We start from the raw sequence: 21608 nt of genomic DNA, 5'->3' as shown, positions 1-21608 counted from the left end.
TGGCACATATACACTATACACCATGGAATACTATGCAGCCATGAAAAAGCGTGAAATAATGTCCTTTGTAGCAACATGCATGCAGCTGAAGGCCATTGTCCTAAGCAAAGTAATGCAGGAACAGAAAACCAAATACTACATGTTCTCACTTACAAGTGGGAGCTAAACATTGGGTACTCACGGACATAAAGATGGTAACAATAGACAGTGGGGACTACTAGAGTAGGGAAGGACAGAGGAGGGTATGGGCTGAAAAACTATTGGGTACTATGCTCAGTATTTGAGTGATGGTATCAATCATATCCCAAACCTTAGCATCATGCAGTATACCCAGATAACAAATCTGTGCATGTACCCCCTGAATCTAAAAGTTGAGATTTTAAAAAATTGTGAAAAAAATGCTAATATAAATGACTTGAGCACATGGCACATTTATTAATATTATTATTTTCTAAATGAGGCTATGTAGGGGTGGAAAACAAGCAGTTAAGCTACTTTTGATCTATTTTGAAATAAAGCTGGGTACAAATCAAACAACAAATCACAAATACTGAACTATGCATAGGCCAATATATGTGGCATTTTACATACTATATTTCTAGCCCTCACAACAATCCCAGTGGGAATTATTACCTGCACTTTCTGATTATGAAGCAGAAGCTCAGACAGCTTAAATAACTTGTCCAAGGTCACTTAGAGCTGAAAGGGGTGAAGGTAGACCTGCCTGGCTCTCACTGTTCATGCTCTTCCTATTACATTACACTGAGCTCATAAAGTGATACAATTGATTTTTTTAAACAAACATCTAAATTGGTGTAATCCCTTTTAGAATAGTCACCTTGGCCAACTCTATACTTACAAGTTCCAAGGGCACTGTGTTTGCTCAAAACACTTTGGTCACACCTATACTGGAAGTGATTTCAAAGTTAATTTATAGGCTTCGAAACTACCAGCAAATCATTTTCAATATTCTATAATCATTTTTTATTATATCTGATTTTTTACCTCAAAGGGTATCATCCAGGTTTATCATGCACCTTATTTAGAAGATTTGGCTGTGAATGCTTTTTGATGTTCTCCAAATATCAAGTATATCCCTAAAAGATGAAGATGTGCATGAAGCCAAGATTATTGAAAAGACTCTGGCATAAGCTCTGAAGTTAATTCTAAAAGATGGCTTTAAAAATTGCTTTGGCTAGTGGTCACATCTTTAATATAAACCTTCATCCTCACAGGGAAAATAAAAGGACAGAAGCCAATTGGGTGAATATATTTATATTCTTGTGTGATGACTACAAAATCAGGTTCATTACTTTCATCCCCCCTTGCAATCTGTATAATTTTCGGTAACACTAACCAGGCAGGAAAATTAATTCATCCACTTGGATTAGTTCAGTAGTGCCAACCACAAAGCTCTGATCACAGCCCAGCCTTTGATTAAAGAGAAAATTTTGAATTTATGCAGACTTTCCTATTGTCTAGCACTTCAACAATCCAATCACTCATTTATCATTCTGATTGCAATAAAATACATGAAATAAGCTTAAGGCAATCACTGAAACTCAGAGGGAAGATCTTGCAAATTTTACAGAAAACTCAAGAGACAGTCTCTGGAAATCAAAGCCAATTAAAAGTCTGTCTGAATTTTTGTGAAATGCCTTGGTATTAAAAAAAAATGTCTACCTATTTCATAATTTATTGAAGGTTATACCAACTTGATATTTTTATTCTGTTACAATCCCTTTTTATGCTCTTAAACAACTTCCTTTCTACTGTTATCTCTATTGCAACATTACACTAAGATGGCAGGTATTAAATTACCAGTTACAATCAATCTGGACCATTTTCACACACACACACACACACACACTACAGTATTAAGGATAGTAAGTCTCTAAAATCAGTTAAGCTATGTTAGTTTTCAGAGGCTCATTAATTCACACTGCCAAAGGAAATGAAAACAGTGATATCAGGCAAAGAACAAACTGAACAGTAATTCATTAAAATGTAGTCTTTTTTTTTTTTGAGACCACGTCACTTCAAATTTACTGCTATTGTTACGTTTACAGATCATTTGGTTCATTAAAAAGTCAGTTAACTTGCCTCTCTCTATTCCCTCAAGTTTTCTGTAGCTTCTTCTAGCATCTTCCTTATCCAATTTTATACCAGAGTATCAGTTGCAATCCTAATTATGAAGCTTCAAATTGAATTCTTGTTCCTGAGCTTCTTTGTATTCATAGGTCAGGAAAGCAGCAAAGGCTATGCTGGTCGTAATCCTCAAACATATTTTTGGTTATGCCTCAAATCTGCTATGCTAGGGCTACACTAAATGATTAAAAGCAGTCATATTCAGGAAGGCTCACTTTCTGACAATTCAGCTTCACAACTCCCAAAGAACAAAATCCACTAAGCAACTATTAGGTAGCAACAATGGAGATGCCTTCAATTTGAATTTGATGAGCCAGAAATCCCATAATGATTCAAAGCCTCCCAAGACAATCAATTCTCTAAGTTCAGTCATGTTAGCAAAAAGTTAACAGGAAAAGAAATATAATGTAGGGAAAGGCAAAACTATTTTTTCTTAAAAATGACAAATGGATAATCTGAAAACCCATAGTAGTTCATTGGCCATGTCGATCAGAATGTAAAGAGATATGGTATCTGCATCTATACTCTTCTAGTTCACTAATTTCATTTTGGCTCCCAATAAGGTAAGATCAGTAAAATCCAAATGTGGTTTTGAAGATCCACAATCTTTCAGTCACCTCAAGGGAAGACATGATCTTCCAGAGGAAATTCTTAATTTGCTTTATTAAAAATAACTTTCATCTTCAGATTAAACAGACCACCTATAGAATAGGAGAAAATATTTCCAAATTATGCCTCTGACAAAGGACTAATATCCAGAATCTACAAGGAACTCGAACAACTCAACAAGAAAAAAACAAACAACTCCATTAAAAACTGTGCAAAGGAAATGAGCAGACATTTCTCAAAAGAAGTACAAATGGCCAAGAAACACATGAAAAAATGCTCACATCGTTAATCATCAGAGAAATGCAAATTAAAACCACACTGAAATATCATCTTATACCAATCAGAATGACTATCATTAAGTCAAAAAACAACAGATGTAGGCATGGATGTGGAGAAAAGCAAACACTTATACACTGTTGGTGGGAATGTAAATTAATTCCATCTATATGGAAAACAGTACGGAGATTTCTCAAAGAACTAAAAATAGAACTACCAATTGACCCAGCAATCCCATTACTGGAAATCTACCCAAAGAAAAATAAATCATTATTATATTAAAAAGACACATGCACTTATATGTTCATTGGAGGACTATTCACAATAGCAAAGTCATGGAATCAACCCAAGTGTCTATCAATGGTTGACTGGATTAAAAACAAGATACACACACACACACACACACACACACACACACACCATGGAATACTATGCAGCCATAAAAAAGAATGAAATAATATTCTTTGTAGCAACATGGATAGAGCTAGAGTCATTGTTCTAAGTGAACTAACTAAGAAACAGAAAACCAAACTCCTCATGTTCTCAGTTATATGTGGAAGTTAAACAATGGGTGCACATGGACATGAAGATGGAAACTATAGATACCAGGGACTCCAAAAGAGGAAAGGGTAGTAGAGGTGAGGGTTGAAAACCTTACCTATCTGGTACAATATTCACTTTTTGGGTAATGGGTACACCAGAAGCCCAGTCCCCACCAGTATGCAATATACCCATGTAACAAACACACATGTACTCCCTAAATCTAAAATATAATTTTTAAAGTAGTGTTGATCTTACTGAAGATTTCATAGAGAAGACTGAGGTGGGAGATTATATCACACACAACACCACTTATCCTCCAAAAAAATTCTGTATTGGTTAAATTTTCCCAAGTCTTTCTTCTCAGTCACCAGTCATAGAGTTGCCCCTCTCTGCTACACAGTCCTGAGTCTTAATGGTTCATGTTTCTTCCTTCTGGATCATCACAGTCCAGAAAAAAATGTAATGTGAGTCACATATATAATCCAAAATTTTCTAGTATGCACATTAAAATTTTTTTAAAAAGAAAATTTTAATATTTTATCTAATATATTCAAAATATTATTTCAACATATGATCAATATAAAAATTATTATTGAGAAAGTCTACATTCTTTTCTTCCTACAAAGTCATCAAAATTCAGTGTATCTTACACTATAGCACATATCAATTTGGACTAGCCCCACTTCAAGGTTTGACAGCTACCATGTGGTTAGTGACTTCCATGGTGGACAGTACAGTTCTAGTGCTTCCTTCTAAGCCTCCTAAACTCTCTCTTTTCTTTCGCACAATAATTTGGCTTTGTCAACTCTTCCAAAAGTGTGTACCATCACCCTCCTCCACCACTCTGTTCAACAAAGAAAAGATCCTTCAATTATCAGAATTTTCTCTGTTAAATAATAGGAGATTATGAACCAAGTCCTATACTGCCTGGTCATCGGTCTCCCAAGGGGGCTGGCTTCATTATTCTTCCATCCCTCAATCCTTATCACTATCCTCTAATTTCAGGTCTCAATGGGCCCCTCACTGTCATTACACCTGCTCCTTCCCCTCTCCAGCACTCCAGCCTTGCCCTCCCTTTCGCCTTTTGTGTCCCACAGACAATCCTCAAGTGCATGACCACAGCTCACCCACTGCCCCTGCCCTTCAGCACTCATAGCCTCTGTATGTAAATCAGTAGGAGAAGTTGCCCAGAGATTTCTTAGACAGGCAATGAGGCTCAGGTGAAGCCAGGGAAAGTAAAAACCGAGAGAACTCTTTTCTCTCACTTGGAGGAGGAGTTGGAAGGGGAAAGAGAACCCTAGGAACTGGGGAATGGAGTAAAAGGCAGGAAGGCATAGTGGTTAAGAATGCACACTGAGTCAGACCTCTGGTCCCAATCTCAATTCCAGCACTCACTAGCTATGTGACCTTGGGCAAGTCATTTAACCTTACTGTGCTTCAGTTTTCTCTTCTCAATCTGGCTCATATTGCAAGAATTAAATAAGCTAAAGTAGTGCTAAGAACAATAATTTTAAAATATTCTTGTCAACCCATAGATTGCACAACACTAAGAGTGAACCCAAATGTAAACTATGGACTTGAAGTGATAATGGTTTATCAATAGGTTCATCAATTGTAACAAATGTACCATTCTGGTAAGAGATGTTGATAGCTGGGGAGGCTGTGTGTGGGGGGAGGAAAGGGGGTATATAAGTACTCTGTACTTTCCATTAATTTTTTTCTGTAAACCTATGCTGATATACAAAATAAAGTGTGTGTGTGTGTGTGTGTGTATACATTCCATTAATTAACATATACAAGCAAGACTGCTTCACCTTAACAAAATTAACCTTATCTGAAGCTTAAAAGACATGTGGGTGGGCCACAAGTCGGCCACTGTCCTATCACTGGTCCAATTCTAAGACCCAATGGGTCCAAGTGTGGGTGGCAGGAAACTGATTGGCACGGGAGGTCGCTTCCTGACCACCTGGTGCAAATACCACCCTGTGACATCTGTGTGTGTAACTGCTACTTCTGGAGCCTCCTGCCAAGCTTGTCCCTACACTCTGGGCTTCTGGCTCACAAAGTGCCTGCTCATGCATTGGTAGCACTCAGCTCACATCTGCTGCTGTGACTTCCCAGCATGCTGCAACCAAGCCTCATTATTTCAGTGTGTGCTTCGGTGAGTTGTTGAGTGACTCTGCTCGCCCACCTCACAGCAGCCTGCTTCAGTGTACAATACCAAACCTCTTTGACCTTGTGTTACTCACACCATCCATGTCCAACTCAGGAAAATCACACCTCTAAGTAGGTAAGCTGTTTGCAGCCCTTGATTTGCAATAATTAATTCTTACAACCTTTCTTCCATCTATAAAATTGGTCCATGAAGGGTAATTTGAAAGTATCCATCAAAATTACCACTCAGAGGAATTTATGTATATACTCATACTTCATACATAATTGTATGAAATGACTTAAGCACAAGGCTATTTAAATGACTAATGCACAGTTTGTGTTCACAAAAGACCAAAAACAACTAAAATGTCCATCATTAGTCAATTGGTAAAATAAATTATGTTGTGTCCTTGGATAGAATCCTATGATACACAAAGAAGGTGATCTGTGTAACAGATATAGAAATAACTGCCCTGATCCAGTAAAGCTCAGATCATCATGTAATAAATATTGCTGTATATGTATGATGGAGCGGACAGGATATGTATTAAAATCTCTGAAATGATAAGTAAGAAATTAATACCAGTGGCTATTTCTTTTGGAGGCAGGGAAGGAATGAGAACTGAGAAGATTGGGGACTGGGATGGGATACAGGCTTTTAAGCATATTCCTTTTTGTACATTATGATGTTTGAACCATGAACCTATTTAAACAACCAAATACATAATAAAAATAATAACCCGTTCTGCCTACTTTATGGGAGTGGTGGTTGCTTTATGAATCGTAAAGTGCCTGAGAAAATTTACCTTCCTCTCTTGCTGAGGAAAGGCTTTGAGGAAGGGCTGATGAGCTGAATCCCTGCAAAACCTTTCTGTTCTGCTGCTGAAGGAATTTTCTCACCACATGTCAGGTTTCTTGCTGCCATGCTGGTACTCAACTTCTGTTTACTTTAAGTGATGTCTCTGTTGACAAATTGCAGGGGTGGGAGTGGTAAAAAGGACTTTAAGAGTTGTTATACTTTTGTTGGAACTTCTAGTCCAGGCTGTGGTCATTCACATCTGTGTTCCAGAAATTCAATACTATCAGTTCACTGATGGATATAATTATAAAGTAACAGAAATGTAGAACTGAAAGCATTGGCAAAGCCCAACAAGTTCCATATTTTACAGAGAAGAAAACCAAGGAGTGGAGAGATTGCATGGCTTGTCCAAACTCAAGCATGTGCTAATGCAGCACTAGAGAGTTTGTTGCTAGGTCACTTTCTGCACCTCCTTCCACTATCCCACCATAATCCCAATGGATTCACTTACCAAGAGGACATGACATCCAAGTAAAGAAGAAAGATCTACTAAACAAAAGAAAATAATTACAAAAAGAGGCTTAGAAAAATAGTGTCAGAGCAAGGGAAAGTAATTCAAAATATGCAAACAATACAAAGCAAATCTTATTCACCCACCATCTTTTCTACCTAAAGAACACTTGGATTTCCAATGTTCAGCATACACATGACCTTTCTGAGGAGAGGGCAAGGAGGATCTGCCATTTACATATGGCTCTTTGGATACAAAGTGTGGCAGAAATGAGTTCCTGCCCACCAAAAATTGAAGCTCGCCCTTCACAATATAGCATTAGAACTATGTTTATAAACTCTCCTTGCATCTAGCTGGGACCATGATTAGTTCTATTCAAAGGAATAGAAGTGGAAGTGAGGACGTCATTTCTGAGCTGGGTCATCTAACCAATAAGTTTGCTTTTTCCATGTTCTCTTTCACTATAAATGCGGAGGACTCCGAGACCCAAAAGATATCAGAATCTCCAGAAGGAAGTATCCTGGATCCCTGAATCAACCACTTGGAGGAAAAGTGTTCCAACCAGAAACGACCTGCATTGGATTGCCACTGTTAGGAAGTTAAGTTTTAATACAATAAGTCAATACAATTTTGGAGTTTGTTTATGTTATTCTAAATCAATGCACAGGAACATTTCACTGGGACCTGAAAATGAGCCTAACGCTCAGCTTTAAAAAAGAATCACAAGTATCATGAGAAAAATGTCCCCTTTTCAATGTTTCTGTTTCTCTTCTAGGGGCTCTTCTAATTCATCTAGGGGTTACTTCCATAACTCTATACGATCTATTACAACATATTGAGTTAATTTAGGCAATATCTATTGACTTCCTACGGTGAAAGATGAGGATATAGCTCACTTAATTTCTCCTTTTACTTCTCTCTCCCAATGTTTAATAATTATATTTTTATTGGTTCATTCATAATTTTAAATACTATTTTTATAATTAGTATATCGACTTCTTTTTCTGTAAATGACACATCATCTTGTCTTTCCACTTTATCTTTCCCTTTCTACCTCCCACCTGCTGTGAACTACAATTTTACTTTTCATATTTGTCAAAACAACATGTATTTTATCATCTGCCGATGCTTTGTTCATAAGTTGATTTGAAATCCTGAGACTCAATAAAGAACCATTACTCGATTATGACTATGTAAATAATGTTCACCTGTATGCCAAGGAATCACCTGGGGATTTTGTTAAAATGCAGATTCTGGCTGGTGGGTCATGGCTGGGGCCTGGGATTCTGTCATTCTTCTAAGACTCTGGCTGATGCTCCTGCAGCTGGTCTGAGGACCACATGGAAGTAGTTTCCAGCATTCAGAGGTGCTAATGATAAGCCTGGTACTAACCTAACTCCTATCCCTTGGTAGTTTTTTCTCTCTGGTACCTTTCAACATGTTTTTCTTACTCTCAGTGTTTGGAAATTTTCGGAAGATGAATCAAGGTGTTAATCATTGTCCTGAGCACTTGGTAGGCCATTCAATCTGAAGAGCTGTGTCTTTCTTCAGCTTTGGGGAATGTTCTATTATGTCTGTGATCGTTTCATCGTTTCCTCCGTCTCCTGCCCTTTTCTCTGGTTTTACTTTGAGACTCCTACTGGTCAGATGTCAGAGCTTCTGGAATGATCCTCTACTTCTCTTATCTTTTCTCTGTTTCCATCTCATTCTCTTTTTGTTGCATGCTCTGTTCTATTTCCTCATCTTATTTTTCCCCAGGCCCTCTCTATTGAATTTTTGGCAAGCCTCTGTCTAATCTCTAAAAGCTCTTATTTTCTTATAATCTGTTTTTGTATCACTTTTAAAAAAATATTATGCATTCTTAGAGTTCTCCGAACACATTAATGGGAGCTCTTCTTTGTTTGAAGTGTACTGGTTTGCCTTTGCTTCCTCTGGCTCACTTTTTTTCTGTGTATCTTGGTCTTTCTCTTTCATGTTGCTATTTCCCCCCACATATTTGGTGATTCTGTTCATACTTAAAAATAAAGGATTAGGTAGATGGTGTGAAGTTTTTTTTTGATGTTGTGCAAGTAAGGCTGTTTCTTCTCATTTATTCTGTTTCATAATGTCACAATTTACTATTGCTTACCCATTCTCTTATTCATAATCATTAGGTCATTTCCACATTTTTCCTATGCAGTGTTTCAATGAACCTCCTCATAGATTACATCCTTATGAATGAGTACAGTTCTTTATATGGAACCCCTAAAACTGGCAATGCTAGTTGAAAGCAGTACACATGAAAAAACAAGTTTCTATTATGGAAAATGTCAAATATATGAGAAACTAGGGAGAATGGTGTAATGATTCTCCTTATTTGCTTGAGAGGATTAAAGACATGATGATGGCCAGTCTTGATTCCTCCACACGCCTGTTCATTTGCCCCATCCTCTTGTATTACATTGAAGCAAATGCCAGAAATCTAATAATTTCATCTGAACTTATACACATTTTCTATTGTGGCAAAATATATATAACATAAATTTTACCATTTGGACTACCTTTAAATATACAATTCTGTGGCATTAAGAACATTCACATAGGCTGGGTGCGGTAGCTCATGTTTGTAATCCCAGCACTTTGGGAGGCTGAGGCAGGCAGACTGATGGAGGTCAGGAGTTCGAGAGCAACATGGCCAACATGAAGAAATCCCGTCTGTACTAAAAAAAAAAAAAAAAATTAGGCAGGCATGTTGGCACACACCTGTAATCCCAGCTACTCAGGAGGCTGAGGCAGAAGAATTGCTTGAATTCAGGAGGCTGAGGTTGCAGTGAGCTGAGATCGTGCCACTGCACTCCAGCCTGGATGACAGAGCAAGACTCTGTCTCAAAAAAAAAAAAAAAAAAAAAAACCCAAAAACACAAAACATAAAACCGTTTACGTAGCCCAAACCCCTCCTTTATGTGATATACACATGTATCCAATCTGCACATGTCTCTCCTGAATCTAAAAGAAAAAAAAGACAAAAAAGAACACTCATGTTGTTCTGTTGTGCAGTCATCACTACTATGCACTAAGATATATATATATATATACGGTGACTTCCCCCAAATCTTAGTAATTTCCTCAGATCTCCATAGAACTTCTATTTCTCTACATGTGACCATCAACATATTTTTCTTTCATTTCTGGGTGGGAAGAGGGCAGGAAACAAACATTCCTCTCTTTCTTTCCCAAGTTCTGAACCAACGAAGAAACATATAGGAGTCACACAAATGTAGATTTTAAAATATCGTCTGAAAAGGTGAATTGGATGATGTGTCTTTAGATCTGCAATCAAACTGTCTTGCGAATACTTCACCTCTGCACTAGGTAGATGATCCCACCTTTTCACTGGGACAGCTGTGAACCCTCACAGGTGCAGGGCCTGTCTAGGGAAGCCTATATGGCTAGGAGCACATGGGGATCCACCCTCAATTCAGGCAAGCAGAGCTGGAAGAAGAGAACCCAGATGGCACTGGCCAACAGACCCACTTCCTTTCCCAAATTCTCTCACAATCCTCTTCTGGAAAGGAGGGAAGGAGGGTCGGGGAGAGAAGCCAGGAATGTTCTTTCAAAATAAGTCATAAGGCAGGGAAATGGGGCTTCCCTAACAGATGTTATCAATGTATTTAATTGTTGTCAATCTGGTAGGTGATGTTTTAACTTGAATTTCTCTGAAAACCAATAAGGTGGCCCTTTTTTCACAAGCTTATTGGCCATTGCATTTCCCTTTCTGTGAACTGCCTGGTTTTCTATTAAGTTTTTTTTTTTTTTTTAAAACACTTGCCAGGAGGCTTTTTAATATTAGGGGTATTAACTTTTTGTCTGTCACATTGTTGCAAATGTTTTCCCCCAGTTTATAATCTGTCTTTTGACTGGCTTTATAGTTTCTGTTTCCACAGAGAATTAAACTTTTATTTAAGCTTTAAATAAAACTTAAAAAAATCCTTTTTTAAGTTTTATTTAGTGATGCCACTTAGCAAAGATGAGAACTGTTTTGTCGTGATGAAACACAATAGAATCTTGGGCACCCAGGTTTGTGGAAAATCCTACAAAAGCCCATTGAAAAAGGTTGGAGCCTTGAAAAAAAAATGCACTAGAAGACTTGCTATAATAGTTTTTATCTCTTTCCCGTGGTTGACAAGGGTAACCTCATTGAAATCTACTAGTAGTTCCCCAGTTATCCATGTTTCATCTGGCCATTTGCATGGGCAGGAAATTATAAAATCAATTTAAGCAATTTGGGGAGTGAATGAGGTCACTTCAAAATGATTTTAATCTACTGTGCTAATTGCACCTAAAATGCCTGCACACATTTCTCCAAATTTAAAATTCTAATTAGGGGTTGACATCTTTAAACACCTTGGTGATACACCCTGGAAGGGGGTGGAAAACCTGTGCTGATTTTCCCTTCTGCATCTGTAGGTGAAAGGATTTGCTGGCATCCCAAATCCATGGCACTTAATAAGGACAGAAAGGCACTTAGTGCTTTCCTGGCCCTAACACCCTACTTATTTAGGAGATGAGGAGAACTCAAATGGCTATTCCAACTCTCTCTAGGAGCCATCCCCAACTTTCTTTCCTATAGCCTAGTCTGGATCAGTGGTTTGTGTTACTCATCTGTGCCTGGCACACAGTAGGACCTCAAAGAAGTTTGCTGAATGATCAGTTACTTGAGGTCGCACACACAGCTAGTGTCAAAGCTGTCCTGACTCCTGATTCAAGACTCTAAACTTCTATAAACTGCCCAGACTTTGGAGTAAAAAAGATTCTACTTAGAGTCCTAGCTCTGGCACTTACAAGATGTGTTTTTATCAGCAAGGTTACTAACCCTTCTGGACTGTCCCATGATTTCTTTTTCCCTTCTGTTCTGTCTTAAGCCCATTCCAATTGGGCTCCCATCCCTACTGCTCCACTGAATCAGCTTTTGTCTGGGTCACCAATGAGTTCCATATTGCAATATCTTGCAGTCATTGTACTTAACTACTGGACAGCATTTGATACAGCCTATCACACACTTGTTTTCAAAGCACTCTTCTCTCCACGCTTCCAGGCCACCACTTTCTCCTGTTCCTTCCCCGTCTCATTGGTGGGTTTCTTTTTATCTGTCAGACCTCTCTACACTGGAGGACCCAGGCTCAGTCCTTGGACTCAACTGTTCACTATCTACACTATCCTCCCAGGTGATCACATGAAGGCTCATGATTTATCTACCATCTATACAATGGCAATTCTTAAATTTACAATGATAGCTCAAACTGTTCCCCTGAACTCCTTTAGACATAACTGTGCCTCCTTAATACTTCACCATGGATATCAAATTATCATGTGTTAAAACAGACTTCTGATTTCTCATTCTAAACCCGTTCTTTCCATTGTCTGCCTCATCATCCTTCTTCCAGTTGCTCAGGCAAAACCTTGGCATTATCTTTTAATCCTTTTTTTTCATGCCCTATATCAAGTCTGTCAGCAACTCTTGTTATTTCTACTTTCAAAATGGATCAAGAACCAACCAAACACTTTTTATTCCCTCCATTTCAACCACCACCATCTCTTCTTACCTGGACCATGTCAACAGCTTCCTAATTTATCTTGAGATTTCCAAAATCTCGCCCAAGTGTAAGTTAGATCACACATCTCCTTGAAAGATTTCTCATCTCACTCTCCTTCGCACCTCTCACCTCAATGTCTATGCTCCTCCTGTCCTTGTTTTCACAGCCACATGAGCCTCCTTGCTACTCCATGAAGTGACAATACCTGCCTTGCACTCTCCTTTCCCTCTGCCTCTACTGATCTTCTCCCAGATAATTCACTGGGCTTATTCCTGTCACTTCTGCATGCGTCTGCTTATATGTCACCTTATAAGCCAGGGGCGGTGACTCACGCCTGTAACCCCAGCACTTTGGGAGGCTGAGGCTGGCAGATCACTTGAGGTCAAGAGTTCAAGACCAGCCTGGCCAATGTGGTGAAACCCCGTCTCTACTAAAAATACAAAAATTAGCCAGGCATGGTGGTGTGTGCCTATAATCCCAGCTACTTGGGAGGCTGAGGCAGGAGAATTGCTTGAACTCAGGAGGTGGAGGTTGCATTGAGCTGAGATTGCACCATTGCATTTCAACCTGGGCAACAGGAGAAAAACTCCGTCTCAACAACAACAACAACAACAACAACAACAACGTCACCTTATAATACACGCTCCCTGACAACTTATCTAAAATAGTAGTCTCCATCACTTTCTGCTTACTTTTTCTTCATAGCACTTTTTACCTGATACATTACATATTTAGTTATTGTTTGTCTCTCTCCCCCACCATGGCTGTGTCCCTAGTGTCTGGAACAGTGTGTGATACTTAAGAAATTCTCAGTACATTTTTGTTTTAATTGTGATAAGAACACTTGGCATGAGAGATACCCTCTTAACAAATTTGTAACTGTACAATAGAGTACAGTATTGCTAAGTGTAGACACAATGTTGTATGATGGATCTCTAGAACTTACTCATCTTGCACAACTAAAACTTCATAACTATTGAATAGCAACTTCCCATTGTCCCCTCCTCCAAAACCTCTAACAACCACTACCTACTCTCTGCTTAGGTAAGTTTGACTATTTTATTATTTATTTAGTTATTTTAGAGACAGGGTCTCGCTCTGTCGCTCAGGCTGGACTGCACTCATACTATCATAGCTCACTGCAGCATTGATCTCCTGGGCTCAAGCGGTTCTCCCACTTCAGCATTCCAAGTAGCTGGTACCACAGGCATGCACTACCATGCCTAGCTAATTTTAAATTTTTTTTGTAGAGACTGGGTCTTACCACATTGTCCAGGTTGGTCTTGAACTTTTGGCCTCAAGAAATCCTCCCAACTTGGCTTCCCAAAGTGTTACGATTACAAGCATGAGCCACCACACTCAGCCTTTGACTATTTTAGATTCCTCATATAGGTGAAATCATATAGCATTTGTTTTTCTGTGACTAGTTTATTTCATTTAGCATAATGTCCTATAGGTTCACATGTTGTCACATATCACAGGATTTCCTTCTTCAAGGCTGAATAATATTCCATGCATGTATATATCACATTTTATTTATACAGTCATCTATTAATGGACATTTAGGTTGTTTCTATACTTTGGCTATTGTGAATAATGCTGCAACAAATGTTTTGCAAATATTTCTTTGAGATCTTGATTTGAATTCTTTTGGATAAATATCCAAAAGTGAGATTGCTGGATCACAAGGCAGTTCTATTTTTAATTTTTTAGGGACCCCCCCATTCTGTTTTCTATATCAGCTGAACCATTTTACATTCCCACCAATAGTATACAGGGGTTCCAATTTCTCCACATCCTTGCCAGGACTTGTTATTTACTGATTCTGTTTTGTTTTTGTTTTTGATAGTGGCCACCCTAACAGGTATGAGGTGCTATCTCATTGTGGTTTTGATTTGCATTTCCTTAATGATGAGTGATGTTAAGCATCTTTTCATATACTCATTGACCATCTGTATGTCCTCTTCAAAGAAATGTCTATTCAAGTTATTTGCTCTTTTTTGCTTTTGTTTGTTTGTTTCTTGCTGTGGAGTTGTAGGTCAGTAAATACTTTTGAGTGAATGAATGAACAATCTCTATTTTAAAAGAACTAAATTAATGTATGTAAAGCACTTAATGGAGCATTTGTATGCTGTGAATTACTCGATAAGTTAGTATTGAAAACCTAGGATAAAAGGAGAGTAACATTTGACAGCAAAGCTTCCCAATAAAAAGAGTAAATACACTACAGAAAAGCAATTTATTTCCTCTTGAATTAATAAGTAATTTATTAAAACTTTAAAAGTAATGTCTTAAAATTTAAAAGTAATTTATTTCCTCTTGAAATAATAAGCATGCTATTTTTTATTTTCTTTTTATTTTCAATTCAGCTTATGTGTTTGGGACTAAGGTGAACATACATCAATTCCCTTGGACCATCTCAGTTAATATCTTTTTTCTTTTAAAAACGTTACTTTTGGCTGGGCGCGGTGGCTCAAGCCTGTAATCCCAGCACTTTGGGAGGCCGAGACGGGCGGATCACGAGGTCAGGAGATCGAGACCATCCTGGCTAATACGGTGAAACTCCGTCTCTACTTAAAAATACAAAAAACTAGCCGGGCGACGAGGCGGGTGCCTGTAGTCCCAGCTACTCGGGAGGCTGAGGCAGGAGAATGGCATAAACCCGGGAGGCGGAGCTTGCAGTGAGCTGAGATCCGGCCACTGCACTCCAGCCTGGGTGGCAGAGCAAGACTCCGTCTCAAAAAAAAAAAAAAAAAAAAATGTTACTTTTATAAAAATAATTTTTTGAAAATAGTTTTAAAATATATCTATTTATAATGAAACTAATAAACATGTCCAAAATTATATAACTTCTAAAAATTAATGAGTATGTTCAGAGCAGTTTTACGTTCTCAGCAAAACTGAACAAAACGTATGGAGTTCCTGTATACATCTCCTCTCCCCTACCCTGCATACACTTGCCTCCCCAACCATTAACATCTCCCACCAGAGTGGCACATTTGTTGCAGTCAATAAACCAAGATTGGCACATCATTATAAAACAAAGTCCATCATTTACTTGGGAGTTCATGCATGGTGTACACTTTATGGGTTTGAACAAATATATAATGACATGTATCCACCATTATTGTTCCACACAGAATAGTTTCACTGCCCTTGTTTCTTTTACTTAGTAATGTGCATTTAAAATTCCTCCATGTCTTTTTCTGCCTTGATAGCTCATTCCTTTTTAGCATTGAATAATATTTCATTGTATGGATGCTCCACAGTTTATCCATTCACCTATCGAAGGACATCTTGGTTGCTTCCAAGTGTTGGCAATTATGAATAAAGCTGCTATAAACATCCACATGCAGCTTTTGTGTAGATATAAGTTTTCAACTCATTTGTGTAAATAGTAAGGAGTGTGATTGCTGGATTGTGTGTATGGTAAGGTATTTTTAGTTTTGTTAAGAAACTGCCAAGATGTTTTCCAAGCAAAATTATAGCATTTTAATTATGTTTAATGCCTCCTTTTATTCTCAAAAGTGTACAAGTGTGGGTGATAAATGGTCACTGTACTTAAAAAGGATAATTTATCCTAAATTACAGAAAGACAGCATTTCACCCTAGTTGTATTTTGTTGAACCAAATCAAAAGGAATCACAAATAGCAATTAATCTTCTGAGGACTACTGGGGAGAGGAGAGAGGGCAAGTGAACTAGTTCTCATTTTCCTTGCAGGAGAAATCAGCACAATGAGGTTAAGAGGCTTCTGCAGCCCCAGCCAGCCAGCTGCAGAGCAGGAGTGCAATCAAAATTGCTGCAAACTCCATTTACTGTGCCGTCCTCTCAAGACCAAAATCTTCTTTTATTGTCCAATTAGTTAGGGTTCCTTAGTTTCTAAGAACAGCACTCGATGGATTTAAAACAGACTGGCAGTTCTGGGAGGGGCCTTGGCCCCTAATTGGAGGGAGCCCCTGGCAGTTCTTTGAGCCTGGGCTGCGGGCTACTGGCAGCTGGCCCTCCACTTCCACTCCCTGCTGTGCTGGGATTTCCCCACCTGGCCTGTCCTCCACAGCCTGCACTGCACCTGTGGCTCTGCTTGCTGTTTTGGTTCCCTACTCTGGGGCAGAGCAAAGAAATCTGGAAACCATTAGAAAATAAAGCATTATAGGTCTGAGGAAGTACTTGATTTTGCACCCTGCTACTATGACTATGTTTAGAGCAGTTTTACGTTCTCAGTAAAACTGATAAAACGTATGGAGTTCCCATATACATTTCCTCTCCCCTGCCCTGCATACACTTGCCTCCCCCCCCATTAACATCTCCCACCAGAGTGGCGCATTTGTTGCAATCCACCACTGATTTCCAGTCTGCTACTGATCTGGTCCCCTGTACTTAAAGAAGAAATAGCTCTGGGAGCAGTCTCTCAATTGTGCTGACATACCAAGTGCACAGGCTCTAGGCTGAGAAGGTCATACCAATCAAAAGCACTGCAATAGCATTTCATGTTCCTGGGACTTTTCTATGCTCTTAAATATTATTTAACCCTTATAAGAACTCTAGGAACTGGTTGTTACATTATCCACCTTCAGTTTAAGGAGGAGGAAACTGGAACAGATAGGATGAGTAACTTTCCCAGGGTCACAAAGCAGATAATTGGTGGGGCTAGGATTTTAACTTGCATCATATGATCTGTTCCAGAATCTGGTCTTAATAATGAAGCCATGCATCTCTCCAATTTGCCAGCAATGTCTGAAATTTCCCTGCTTAACCTAATGGGTTAATTGGATCACTCTGCCATCATTGCTTCCATTCAAAGGAGTATTTTGCACAGCATAAAAACAAATTAATTTGGATCCAAATAATTTGACATAAATTGTAGGCCTCTCAAACTCAATTTCCTTCTGGATAAAACAGGCCTAGATTCAGTACCCACATTTGTTGCAAGAATAAAATAAAAATATGTTTATAGGCCGGGCGCAGTGGCTCAAGCCTGTAATCCCAGAACTTTGGGAGGCCGAGAAGGGCGGATCACGAGGTCAGGAGATTGAGACCATCCTGGCTAACCCGGTGAAACCCCGTCTCTACTAAAAAATACAAAAAACTAGCTGGGCGAGGTGGCGGGCGCCTGTAGTCCCAGCTACTCGGGAGGCTGAGGCAGGAGAATGGCGTAAACCCAGGAGGCGGAGCTTGCAGTGAGCTGAGATCTGGCCACTGCACTCCAGCCTGGGCGACAGAGCGAAACTCCGTCTCAAAAAAAAAAAAAAAATATATGTTTATAAAGTGTGGAGTGCTTGTATCAAGAAACTGCACAGTAATATTACCTTCTACTACTCTTATTTGTTATTATTTTTAGGTTGAATTAAAACTTCCCTTTTGCAATTATCTATGAAAAGAGTCTGCAAACAGTACCTGCAGTATGTAAGGTACCTTTAAGGATATTTTAAAACCACTTCAAAAGCATTTGCTCACATTTCAACAATCAGCATGCAAATTACAAGTCATACTTAAATATTTCTTATGGCACATTGCAAAGGACCTTCTCCTGTCAGCCCTTTGTTAGCTGAGTTTCTGCTACTGAATACAGCTGAAAGTAATACAAAGTCAATTTAAATATTATCTATCATTCAGAATGGCTTTTTACCAATTTATTATATATGCATATAACATACTCCCATGCAGTAAGGTGTCTTTAGACAAGTTCATGACAACATAAGAAAATAAGGGGACTAATAAAATTCATGTGTAGAGCTTTCTGTTGAACATCCCATCCAATACTCACTGCTACTCATACAGACTTTTAGTCCATACCTTACCTTATACACAGGGTCCTTATTTTGCATGACAGGGATTCCCACAAAAGAATAGCCTTACTATTGATATTGAAGACACATGATGACTAAAACATATAATTTGGTAACATATTGAAAGGATTTAAGAGCTTCTACAACACATATGCTCAGAATATACTATTTATTTTCAGTCTATAGAGAATGCCTGTTACCTAGGTAGAGACGGTTTCAAGGAAGGACTCCCTCAGGAAATATGAGTCTCCACCCACCCCCCTGCACCCACCATTCTCCACCCAGGGAGGGCCTTGGCCCACAGCTTAAAATCCAATGTACGGTTCTTCAACGAGGCTAGAAGACACTCTTGGGGGTTCTGTTCAGCTTATCACAGTTCTACCTTCTCTAGAATTGTTTCTCCACTATCCACATGATCCTAGGCCCTGTTTCTTCCCCCTGGCCTTGGCCAATTGACTAGGGGTGGACCCCTCACCCAGAATAGGTCATAGTTCTTTCTACAGAAATTTAGAAATGGGACTAAGAGATTTCAATTCTCATCTGGGCTCTTTTCATGAACGCAGGAACAAAACTACCTTAGGAGTTGTGACTTAGCCAGACTAAACAAAATGGGCTTGATGGATGATGTGCTAGCCAGCACAGAGAAATTAAAATGGAGAAAGAAAGGACAGATGAGGGAGATTGGGACAAAAAGCCAAAACCAAAATCAAAACACACAAAAAACAAGACCTGCCTAGATTCTTGCTGGCTTTCCAGTCTCTTGTATGGTCAGACTGCACCTCTGGCCCTTGGAACCCGTAAGACATTTCCAAATTCTTTAACTATATCTTGTCCCCATTTTCTTTCCTCTTTAAGCTAGCTTGAGTTAGTCTCTACTACTTGAAACCAAAAATTCTATCCAATATAAACAAGAACACAGGATCACATCGGGCGGGGAGACATCTGCTAACTCACAGAAGATGCTTGCAGATATCATATGTTTAGTCTGTCTCTCCCTCTGGATTCTAAACACATTGATATCAGAGCCTGAGCCTATTTTGCTACAATTTGTAACCGTCAGGGTGACTTTTAAAATGCACATATGTAGGAAGTCTTCTCTACTATAAAGTCATCATGCATTCCTGATGATGATTTTATAATGTCCTGAATCTTCTCATTTCGGCTCAGATGTGAAATGACTTTGAATGCAAAAAGAAAGAGTATTTGAAAACAAGATATTTTAGCCAATTAACTTACAAATGAATGACCTTCAGTATATAGGCTTGTAAACATCATGGAAGATACAGGTGGAAGTCACTTCTTCAAAGAAAGAGGGGGTATTTGAAGAGCTACTTCTGCTTTAGCTAGAGGGAAAACACTTCTTTATTTTTTGTAAGTTTATACATTTTCTAAAGTATCACAAACTTTGAAATTATACAAGATAAATTTACTTTAAAAATTAGGAATTCAGATTGAGAATTCTTTAATCCTTCAGATAGAGAATGCAATCTGAAAATGGGGGTGTCATTTGTATTTGAGGGGTATCATTTGTATTTTTTGGCCTACATTTTATTTCATCAGCAGAAAAATCAGCATTTTGCCTTTCAGGCTAACCCATGAAACTGTGGAAATCTGAAATCCTTCTGATCAGAGCATTCACAACAGTAGTAGCGCGAGTTATTCTGATGCGGAAGTCAGTCTACTTCAGTGCTGGGGAAATAACTGCCAGAGATATGTTGAGGGTTGCTTTTCCTGCCCACAGTTCCATTTCTGTAGGAAATGTTCCCACCCAGGGTACTCTGCCTGAGCTGCCAAGATTAATTAGAGAAGACCAAGAAAACTGAAGGGAGTAAGAGAACCAAGAGGGTGCTGCCCCCTAATGGCTGCCAGGGTCACAGATCCATTTCCAGGGTCTGGCTCTCCTCATTTCTGAGAGGTCTTTCTATAAGCTGTGACCAACTCCTCCTTAACTAGAACTAGCTTAAGTAAGTTACCCATTTCTTGGGGGAGAGATACTTTGAGAAGATTAATTTTATCATTTTCCCATGTTAAATACACATGGTGGGCAAAAGAAAAAAAACCCTTTGTTCACATCATAAAGTAGTGTTTCTTGTATAACATTAGGGAATAAATCTTAAAGTAAGGAGCAGAAGAGAGCAAATGGTTTAGAGTCAAAAGATATAAACAATGACTTAGAATCTTCAAGAGGCCGCTGAAGCTCTTTGTGCCTCAGTTTCCTGAAGTGTCAATGAAGGCAATGCTGATATGCACCCTTCTGACCCACCTACTTTATAGAGTTACTGCGATGATAAAATGAGATCATATATGTGAAAAAGCTATGGCAGTTTAAAAGTGTTACACACACATTTAAAACTACTTCTTTGTTTTGAAATTATTAGGGCTAAATTTAGTATTAAGAAAGTTCCTTTTTCACAGGTTATTTCCTATTGCTAGAAGACACTTATGAATTTTGTAAGTCTTTAGAATTATTAGGGCTAAATTTAGTATTACGAAAGTTCCTTTTTCACAGGTTATTTCCTATTGCTAGAAGACACTTATGAATCTTGTAAGTCTTTAGAATTATTAGGGCTAAATTTAGTATTAAGAAAGTTCCTTTTTCACAGGTTATTTCCTATTGCTAGAAGACACTTATGAATCTTGTAAGTCTTTAGAACGAGAATCAATTGTCAGAGCACAGAGACCAGTGAGGAATTAAATTCAGCTGCTTAAGAACAGGGCAACCCCTCTTCTCCCACGCCCTCCATATTGTTCTCTCATACTAAAGAAATCCAGAAGGGGACAGTCCAAGAATGGTATTGGAGTTTTTCAATATTGTTAGGAAACAACTCAGCTCTTTCCAGCTCTCCAGTCAGCCATCCTTAGAGCCTGACTCTCACATTTTCAAGATGGCAGCCTGAGTGCCTGCCATGTGTCTGTATTTCAGGCAGGCAACAGGGACAGGGCATAGGTAAAGAGGGGTCCTTTTCAGCAGAGTCAGCTTCTTTTAGAGAGCTTCCCTAGAATCCCCATCTAGTGACTTCCATTTATATCTCCTCAACCAGAAATGTGTCACACTGACCACCCCTAGTCACAAGGAAAACTTAGAACCAGGGTTGTTGTTTGGCTGGACACCTTGCTACCCCAAATAAAATCTGGGTTCTCTTAGTAATGAAGAAAGGAAGAATGGAGATTGAATAGGTCTCTCTTAAACTAGCCACTGAAAATGCT

General features: G+C 38.8%; 1 protein-coding gene and 1 long non-coding RNA gene across 4 annotated transcripts in view; one reads left to right on the top strand and one right to left on the bottom strand.

The window, feature by feature from the left end:
- Window positions 1–21608, bottom strand: part of APBA1 (amyloid beta precursor protein binding family A member 1) — a 229298-nt gene that overhangs the window by 81343 nt on the left and 126347 nt on the right. The window lies entirely within an intron of this gene.
- Window positions 78–10603, top strand: LOC117098493. The gene is made up of 3 exons (XR_004443435.1): window positions 78–222; window positions 4807–4811; window positions 10593–10603. It is a non-coding gene; the product is annotated as an uncharacterized LOC117098493 (long non-coding RNA).

Source organism: Trachypithecus francoisi, unplaced genomic scaffold (assembly GCF_009764315.1).
Source record: "Trachypithecus francoisi isolate TF-2019V2 unplaced genomic scaffold, Tfra_2.0 Lachesis_group16, whole genome shotgun sequence".
NCBI classification, from domain to species: domain Eukaryota; kingdom Metazoa; phylum Chordata; class Mammalia; order Primates; family Cercopithecidae; genus Trachypithecus; species Trachypithecus francoisi.
This window is presented reverse-complemented; position numbering and strand designations above follow the sequence as displayed.